The following is a 9,891-nucleotide window of genomic DNA, read 5'->3' as shown; positions in this document are numbered from 1 at the left end:
CGTAGTGTAGTTTTATATTAGATTAGTTTTGGGTTATGCAAAGGTTATTTTACGGGTTTTAAAGTCGGAGCTCTGTCCGTGTAACACTACGCAATAAATAATCAATGTAAGCTATGTTCTTCTTTTTAAATTAATGTCTCGTACTTAAGTTATTATTATGCTTATTTAAGATGAAGTAATCATGATGTTGGACTAAAAATAATTACTAAAAATGGGTAATTGGGCTTTGTACCATAATTGGGGTTTGGACAAAAGAACGACACTTGTGAAAATTAGACTATGGGCTATTAATGGGCTTTATATTTGTTTAACTAAATGATAGTTTGTTAATTTTAATATAAAGATTTACAATTGGACGTACCTATAAATAACCATATACACTCGATCGGACATGATGGGCGGGATATTTATATGTACGAATAATCGTTCATTTAACCGGACACGGGAATGGATTAATAGTCTATGGAATTATTAAAACAGGGGTGAAATTATGTACAAGGACACTTGGCATAATTGATAACAAAGTATTAAAACCTTGGGTTACACGCAGTCGATATCCTGGTGTAATTATTAAACATAGTATTAAGACCTTGTTACAGTTTAAGTCCCCAATTAGTTGAAATATTTGACTTCGGATATAAGGATAATTTGACGAGGATACTCGCAATTTAAATTTATGACCGATGGACTGTTATGGACAAAAACCAGATGGACATATTAAATAATCCAGGACAAAGGACAATTAACCCATGGGAATAAACTAAAATCTACACGTCAAACATCATGATTACGGAAGTTTAAATAAGCATAATTCCTTTATTTTCATATTTAATTGCATTTCTAATTATTGCACTTTTATTTATTGTCATTGTATTTAATTGCACTTTTAATTATCGTACTTTTTAATTATCGCACTTTTATTTATCACAATTTCATTATCGTTATTTACTTTACGCTTTAAATTAAGTATTTTATTTATTTAATATTTTACATTAAATTTTAACTGCAACTAAAGTTTTTAAAATCGAAAAACTGGTCATTAAACGGTAAACCCCCTTTTATATATTATTAATATATATAATATATTTTGTACAAATATAATTGTTTAAAAATATAGTGTAAAATAAGTCGTCTCCCTGTGGAACGAACCGGACTTACTAAAAATTATACTACTCTACGATTAGGTACACTGCCTATAGTGTTGTAGCAAGGTTTAGGTATATCCCATCTGTAAATAAATAAATATCTTGTGTAAAATTGTATCGTATTTAATAATATTTTGTAGTAAAAATATAACTATTTCGTATACACCTCTACGCACATCAGTAACTGATAACGCGTAAAAAGTCATGTTTTTACCATGTTATCTCTCTAATTTTAGCCAAGAAAAATATAAAAGGACCTAATAGATATTTTTATTAACTTATATTGTAGATCTTGGAAGAACAAAGGCAATGACGCAAGAATCGAATAAAACAGACTTATAATGAAAAAATCATAGCAAAATCAAGAAAGATGAATCACTTAAGCACCAATTAGCTATTTGATGAAATTGAAGATAGTGATACTACCCATAACCATCTTGTAGATCATTGAATTACGAACGCGTGGGCACGAGAACATCAAAATCGGCCAAGAAACGAAGAATATGACGAAAACAATGAAGACGAATTACCGAAAAAGCCCAAAACCTACACCTGACACCAAAACCGACCCCTTGCACCTCAAAACTAACCCTTGCACCCCAAAACCGACCCCTTGCATTGGTGTAGGAACCTAGGGTTGAAAACCAGACAGTTTGTGTTTGAAGGGTGTAGGAACCTAGACCATGCCAAGGTGTAGGAACCTAGAGCTACAAATCGAGCTGTTTTGGTCCGAAGGGTGTAGGAACCTAGACCATGCCAGGGAGTAGGAACCTAGGGGGTGCAAGAAACCTAGGATTTAAAGTGGCGGTTCCGAGGGATAACACAAAACCGACACTTTTCAATGTCAGTTCCGAGGTCCAGAAGCAAAAATCCAGCTAGTTATTTCCAAGATTTAATTTTTAAAGCTATTTTCAAAACGAGGCTTACTAACATCATGGAAAACCGACACCCAAACACACCCTAGGTTTTGAGGGGTCAGTTTTGTAATTTTTACTCCTATATATATGTAACATCCCGTTTTTCCTCGTACATGGTCCATAGGTGTGTATTTAACCTCGTGAACGTTTAACTTTAACCGTAGTAGATTTAAATGGTTTAAACGTTGGAAATGGGACTAAACTGGCAAAGCATTACGTTTAAGTGCAGTATGTCGCGGTTTGAGTCATCGCGGAACGCGATGGACTTGAATGAAACGCGACACCCTAAAATCCTCTCCTTGACCAGTTTGTCGCGCTCGGGTTACCCTTATCGCGTTTTGGTTGTCGCGAAATGCGACACGTTATCAGATCTGGTGTTTCAAACCCGTTTTTAAGGGTATTTTTGGGGGTGTTTTGGTCTTTCACTTTGTGGACGGTTTGAGAACATAAAAACTGACCAAGGCTTATCCCTATCTCATTTCTCACTCCTTCACCTACACACTTTCATTCTAGAGAGAGAATTGGAGTTTTAGAGAGAGAGAGAGCGCTCATTTTGGAGAAGAAGGAACCCCATTCTTGTCTAAGTCCAAGCTTTAAAGTTGTTCCCTACATCTCTAGCTACGTTTTGGTGGTAGTGGTAAGTTTTAACTCCGAGTTTTAAGTTCAAATTGATTTATAGCTAGGGTTTGTTCATGTGTAGCTTGTAAGACCCATTTTAGGGTTAAATGGGCGAATTTGGGTAAATTTGATGTATGAATGAAATGTCCCGTTCATATCGATTATAAACGTTTCATATTAATTTGTTTCATTGCGAGGTTTTGACCTCTATATGAGACGTTTTTCAAAGACTGCATTCGATTTTTTTTAAACAAACCATAACCTTTATTTAATCGATAAAGGTTTTTAAAGTATTACGAAGATTATCAAATAATGATGATCTAAAATATAGCGATTACACACGACCATTACATAATGGTTTACAATAATATTACACAATAACTTAAGTCTCCGAATGCAGTTTTTAAACAATATTATACAAGCATGCAGACTCCGATTCCTGTCTTTATTTAGCATGCAACAGCGGAAGCTCTTAATAATCACCTGAGAATAAACATGCTTTAAACGTCAACAAAAATGTTGGTGAGTTATAGGTTTAACCTATATATTTATCAAATTATATTAATAGACCACAAGATTTCATTTTTCATAAACATCCATCTCATATCAGGCATTTCGCACAAACTGCATAGAGATAAAAATCATTCATATGGTGAACACCTGGTAACCGACATTAACAGAATGCATCTAGAATATCCCCATCATTCCGTGACTCTCATCGAACATGATAAAATGGAAGTACTAAAGCATCCGTAACCCGGATGGGGTTTGTTAGGCCCAATAGATCAATCTTTAGGATTCGCGTCAATTAGGGTTTCTGTTCCCTAATTCTTAGATTACCAGACTAAAAAGGGTGATATTCGGTAATAATAATTCAACCCTAGAATGTAGTTTCGCATACTTGTGTCTATTTTGTAAAATATTTATAAAACTGCATGTATTCTCATCCCAAAAATATTAGATTTTAAAAGTGGGACTATAACTCACTTTCACGTATTTTTACTTTGTCGGAAAATAAGACTTGGCCACGGGTCGATTCACGAACCTATAACAAATATATACATATATATCAAAGTATGATCGAAATATATTCATACCATATTTTATTATGTAACGACCCATCAAAATCGCTATTGACGCGGCACGTTAATCATTGATTTCACAGTGAGGTTTTAACCTCTATATGATACGTTTTGATAAAATATTGCATTCATTAAAATAAGTGACTTTCTAAACATAGAAAGTTATAAGCATGTGGGCGAGTGCTTAGGTATAAGAAAATCCCCAAAATATATAAGTCTTTATTTTACAGGATGACATCACAGTCCAATTATTTATTACACAACGTAGTTTTGTTTCGAATGCAATAAACTTTATACAAAGCATGAGAGACTCCATGCAGGCAACAAGCACATCACAGTAGAAGCAGTCTAAGGACCTGAGAATAAAACATGATAAAAAGGTCAACACGAATGTTGGTGAGTTATAGGTTTAATTTCTCGAGTCATAAATATATATAAAGATAGACCACAAGATTTCATCAAAAGTTTATCAATAGATTCTACGTAACAGAGCACCCTGGTAACTAAACTTAACGCTATAATGATAATTACCCTATTCATTTTAATACACGTAAACCAACGTGTCATAAACTCAAATAACATACGTCCATTAAAAGGCTAGCGCTCTAGCTCGGACGGGGATGTCAAGCCCTATGGATCCATATACAATTATTCGCGCCCACCAGTTCATATCCTATGTACTGGCAGCTACTAGTTACCAAAGCTAAGGGATTTTCGGTTTAACTCAGTGTAGAATTTAATATGTACTTGTGTCTTATTGTGTTTAAAATAAATTGCATGTATTCTCAGCCCAAAAATATTTGAAGTATTTAAAAAGGGAGACTATAAACTCACGATTCAATATTGAGACTCAATATTGTTGGCAAATTGCGTAGACATAATGATGGTAGACGACTGTATGGTTGGCCTTGGATTCAAGAACAATACCCCGATCAATACCCAATATTTCCTTAGTTTAAAACGGTTTGAAACCCGAATTAAAACACCCTCGTATATACCTTATTATTATTAAACTTAAATTATAATTATAATTATAATTATAATTATAAATAAAAATATTGATTACAGAAAAATAAAGTGTGTAATACTTCGTCGAACAAACTGGCCTTTTATAGGCACATTTCCTGAATTTGGTCCCCATGCGATCGCATGACTTACTGTAATATAATCACGTTAAATCTTGTGGAAAAATCTTTCTTCATCAACCTTTGATCTTAGAAACTATGAAAATATCATCATAAATATCTTCGATATTTCTGAGGATATTTTCATAACTCTTCTTATCCGAAATTAGTTATCTCTTCGCGCTATCTGTGTTACATCATAAAAGGAAACTGTTTTAGTTTCTAAATTCTGAAACCCTCGAGTTTAAAGTATGAATGTTTTGAAGTAGTGTTGGAAATTGATGCATGAATTAGTATAATATAATGACACTTGATCAACGTGATTATATTACAGTAAGTCATGCTGAGTTTCTAATGGAACGTGATGATTCACAGATCATAACGTCATCATGTGCCATGTTACATAACTCTTTCATTCTGCTAGACTTCTGAACATATCAAAAAAGTATATTCTTGATAGTTCTATTCTTAGTAATTCTGGTAATTTGACAAATCAAATCGTGCTATAACGTTCTTTCCTGTTTAAAACTGAAACTCCATACTTACGAGTTCTGGACCGTTACTCGCTCTGCTAAAGGTCGAGAGGATAATCAAAAGGCAAAGAGCTCCAAAATATAAGAGAAAATATAAAGCCCAAAAACAACACGGAGGTTACAAACCATGGATATTAATACGAATAGCAATATAAAGACACGGTATAATTAAGAATAGTATCACCCCAAGGTAATAGTAGAAGTAAACAGATTCTTTTGATGGAAGATTTAAAGAGAGAATGACAGAAATGATAATTAGAAAAATATCAAGGATTAGAACTGGACTAAGCATTTTCATAATCTTTTGAATGTATGAACTAAGAAAGAAAGTATAGGAATGGTGAGAATAATGGAACGGAGGAGTTTAATTTATAATGGAAATATCAGATATAGTAATCGAGGCAGATCTCCGTATTTAATTATAGAGATCTTAACTTCCTTACTCGCCGAAGAATCAAATCTTTTAGATATCGAAGATTTTCTTTAAATCCCTTGAATTCCGGAATTCAATCGTGACTACATCACCGGTTAAGTCGAATCTTTATTTACTCATTTCACTCCTTTGTGATAGATTCATTCGTACTCTTCGAATAATTGAGTTATTTTTATCTATATTACTCAATGATAATAAAACTCAAGTTATCAACTCATATTCGTCATGAAAACATTTTTATTATTAGCCATGACCACCTCACTCAAATTTCGGGACGAAATTTCTTTAACGGGTAGGTACTGTGATGACCCGGAAATTTCCGACCAAATTTAAACTTAATCTTTATATGATTTTGATACGATAAGCAAAGTTTATTAAACCAAGTCTCGAAATGTTTGAACTATTTTTTTTTATGTATACATTTGACCTTAACTAATCCCAACGATTCACGAACAATTGTTGTTAATAAATATGTATATATATATATATATATATATATATATATATATATATATATATATATATATATATATATATATATATATATATATATATATATATATATATATAATTATATGTGTATAAATAATAATGTGAAATAATATGATGAATAGATATATAATTCATATATATAAAACATTATTAATGTATTCATATTTACATATATAATATATGATGAAACAACAATTTAAAAATACAATGGTAATGACAAATTATATTATTACTATTAATATCATTATTAGTGATACTAACAAATGTTAAATATTAAAAATTCTATTAAATTTAAGATTTTGATTATCAAAATAAATACTTAAATATAAATATTACTATAAGAATGATTAAAATTATCATTTAATTGTAATTTAAATATTATCTACTATCATGATTAATATTGTTATTATCATTAATATTATTACTTTTATAATTATAATTACCATTGTTATTAAAGTAATTATTAATTATTAATAATAACATATAACTAATACAATTTGTCATTTATATTGTTAATGATTATTAATAGTATTATCATAATTGCTAATGTTATTACTAATTATTATTATTATGATTTATAAAATTATTAGTAATAATATTAATCTATTTAATTATCTATTTATCAATCATAAAAAATAAAGCCAGTATTTATATAAATTGCTAATCGGAAATTATGCAGGTTGTTATCCATCTATTTCAAACTATTTAAAATTCGTACAAAACAGAATCAAACACAAGGTACACTCCAAAATTAGATTGCCATCTCTTTCAACTTTTTTTTTTCTATATCTCTGTACAAGTTGATTCAAACTTGTCTAACTTATTGTATTTTTTTAAAGTCGATGAGTTATTGATCATAAACCACACACCATCATGAATCATTGCTATGCCTGCTTGATAGTTGTTAATCTTCGAACCATCTATCATAACCTTTATCAAAGACCATCTTCTTTAAACTCACTTCACTTTGCCATACTTCTGTCTTCAACCATCGACCACAACATAAACAATCACCCTTCCTGTTGCTGAATGCTCAACATCAACCACTATTTGAACATAAACACCACCATCATCCGTCCCTACTAGTCGAGCCTAACCCATCTGTTATCTGTTTCAAACAAATTAAAGCCAAACAAATCAACACTCTTAAGAACATCAGTTAGAACTCATAATTATCCACTGTTATTTATGTACCTACCTGACTCACCATTTGGAAACAAATTGTATTAGGAGTTGCACTTATGTTTCCTGTTCAGTCAACAAAATCACCACACAAATACACCACCTGCTGCTATCCATTTTCTATTGTGGTTTTGAATAATTAAACACCAAAACACCACCTATAATCCCACAAAATACTCGACAAATTATTACTTGTAAACTGCTGTAATGATTCGAGAACACTAACCCGAGAACAATAAACCAACTCCATCTTCGTTATCACCCCACACTACAGTAACTTCATTCTTTAATCTTGTCTGACAATACAGCAGCCAAATGAAGTTCTTACTGATCGATCACCTATATATATAACCTGCAACTCTGTTATTAAATAAGCTATTTCTAACTTCTATCCAAGAACCACCACAAACACCACTATAATTATCTATTTAACCAATCACACATTACTACTTCTGTATTATTTTTCATATGTCACAAATCGTTCTATGTTAGCTGATTTTGCTGCAATAAATAATCAAAACAGGTCATTAACTCTATTCAATTATCACTGAACCCTTCAAGAACACCAAATATCACTGCTCTTGTTCAAATCAAATAAAATACAGAACAAATATATTGAGAGATGAAGAAATTTAGAGAAGTCAATGAACCAATTACCTATTACACCGATTAAGAACCGATTAATCGATCGACGAATGATGGATGATGATTAGTGATGAAAACGAAGACCGATGAAGATGAACGAGGATGATAACAAATCGAGAACCTGCTATCCATCGGTTATTGCTACTTGTTTGATCTGTGATGATGAAGGTGATTAATAATCGATTAATTGACGAAGATAATTCTCTTTCTCTGTTTAGGGTTCTTGTTATTGATCGAGTTGTTTGAGATCTGCCAGACGGGTATCCCCTTTTATTAAGTATAACAATATTACTCCGTATATTTATTAACTTTATGTTATATATTATTATTATTATTATTATTATTAATATTATTATTATTATTATTATTAGTATTATTATTATTATTATTAATATTATTATTATAGTTATTATTATCATTACTAACTAAATTTATTGTATTAATAAATATTACCATTATAATTAATAACATGGTTGCTAAAATTTTTATTATAAATATGATTTATATTATGATCATTATTAAAATTATTAGTAGTAACATTAATGTTAGTATTATGATTATTATTATTAGTATTGTTAAGTGTTATAAATATTATGGTTATTATTATTATGGTTATCACCTAGTTGTATCATTATTATTATTATTATTATTATTCAGATTATTATTATTATTATTAGGAGATTAATACAAGTTATATTTATTTTCATTAATATTAGTATTAATATCACTTTTGTGACTATCGATATTATTATTCTTATAATTAAATAAAAGTATTATTAGTAAATAACATTATTATTATGAAAAGTATCTTTTTCAATAAAGTTATTATAAATATTATTATTTTTATTATTATTAGTAAATCGTTAATATCAAAACTATCAATTTTTTTTAAAACAAATAAATAATTTGTACATAAAATCTACTTACTATATATACTATAGTTATATTAATATTATATATCACTAAAATTTTATTATTAAAAAGATAGTAAATAAACTATACATAAAATATATCAAGTAATATATACATATATACTTTATCATATATAAACCCTAATATAAATTACTATTATTAATACGTTATAATGAAAGATAAACACTAGTTAAATAAAATATGTAAATTAAATATATCTACACCTATATAACAAATAATTTAACAAGTATATCATTAATAATAAAATATATATTTATTCGATTACGATTATGTGTGTTAATATATATACAAATGATATAGGTTCGTGAATCCGAGGCCAACCTTGCATTGTTCAGTTTGTTTAATATCGTCATATGTATTTTTACTACAAAATACATTAGGTGAGTTTCATTATTCCCTTTTTAAATGCTTTTGCAATATATATTTTTGGGACTGAGAATGCATGCGCTATTTTTTATAACTGTTTTACGAAATAGACACAAGTAATCGAAACTACATTATATGGTTGAATTATCGAAATCGAATATGCCCCTTTTTATTAAGTCTGGTAATCTAAGAATTAGGGAACAGATACCCTAATTGACGCGAACTCTAAAGATAGATCTATCGGGCCTAACAAGCCCCATCCAAAGTATCGGATGCTTTAGTACTTCAAAATTTATATCATGTCTGAAGGAGGATCCCGGAATGATGGGAATATTCTTATATACATATTGTGAATGTTGATTACCAGGTGTTCAATCCATATGAATGATATTTTAGTCTCTATGCATGGGACGTATGTTTA

Source organism: Rutidosis leptorrhynchoides, chromosome 10, assembly GCF_046630445.1.
Source record: "Rutidosis leptorrhynchoides isolate AG116_Rl617_1_P2 chromosome 10, CSIRO_AGI_Rlap_v1, whole genome shotgun sequence".
In the NCBI taxonomy this organism is placed as follows: domain Eukaryota; kingdom Viridiplantae; phylum Streptophyta; class Magnoliopsida; order Asterales; family Asteraceae; genus Rutidosis; species Rutidosis leptorrhynchoides.
Note: the sequence above shows the minus strand (reverse complement) of the source record.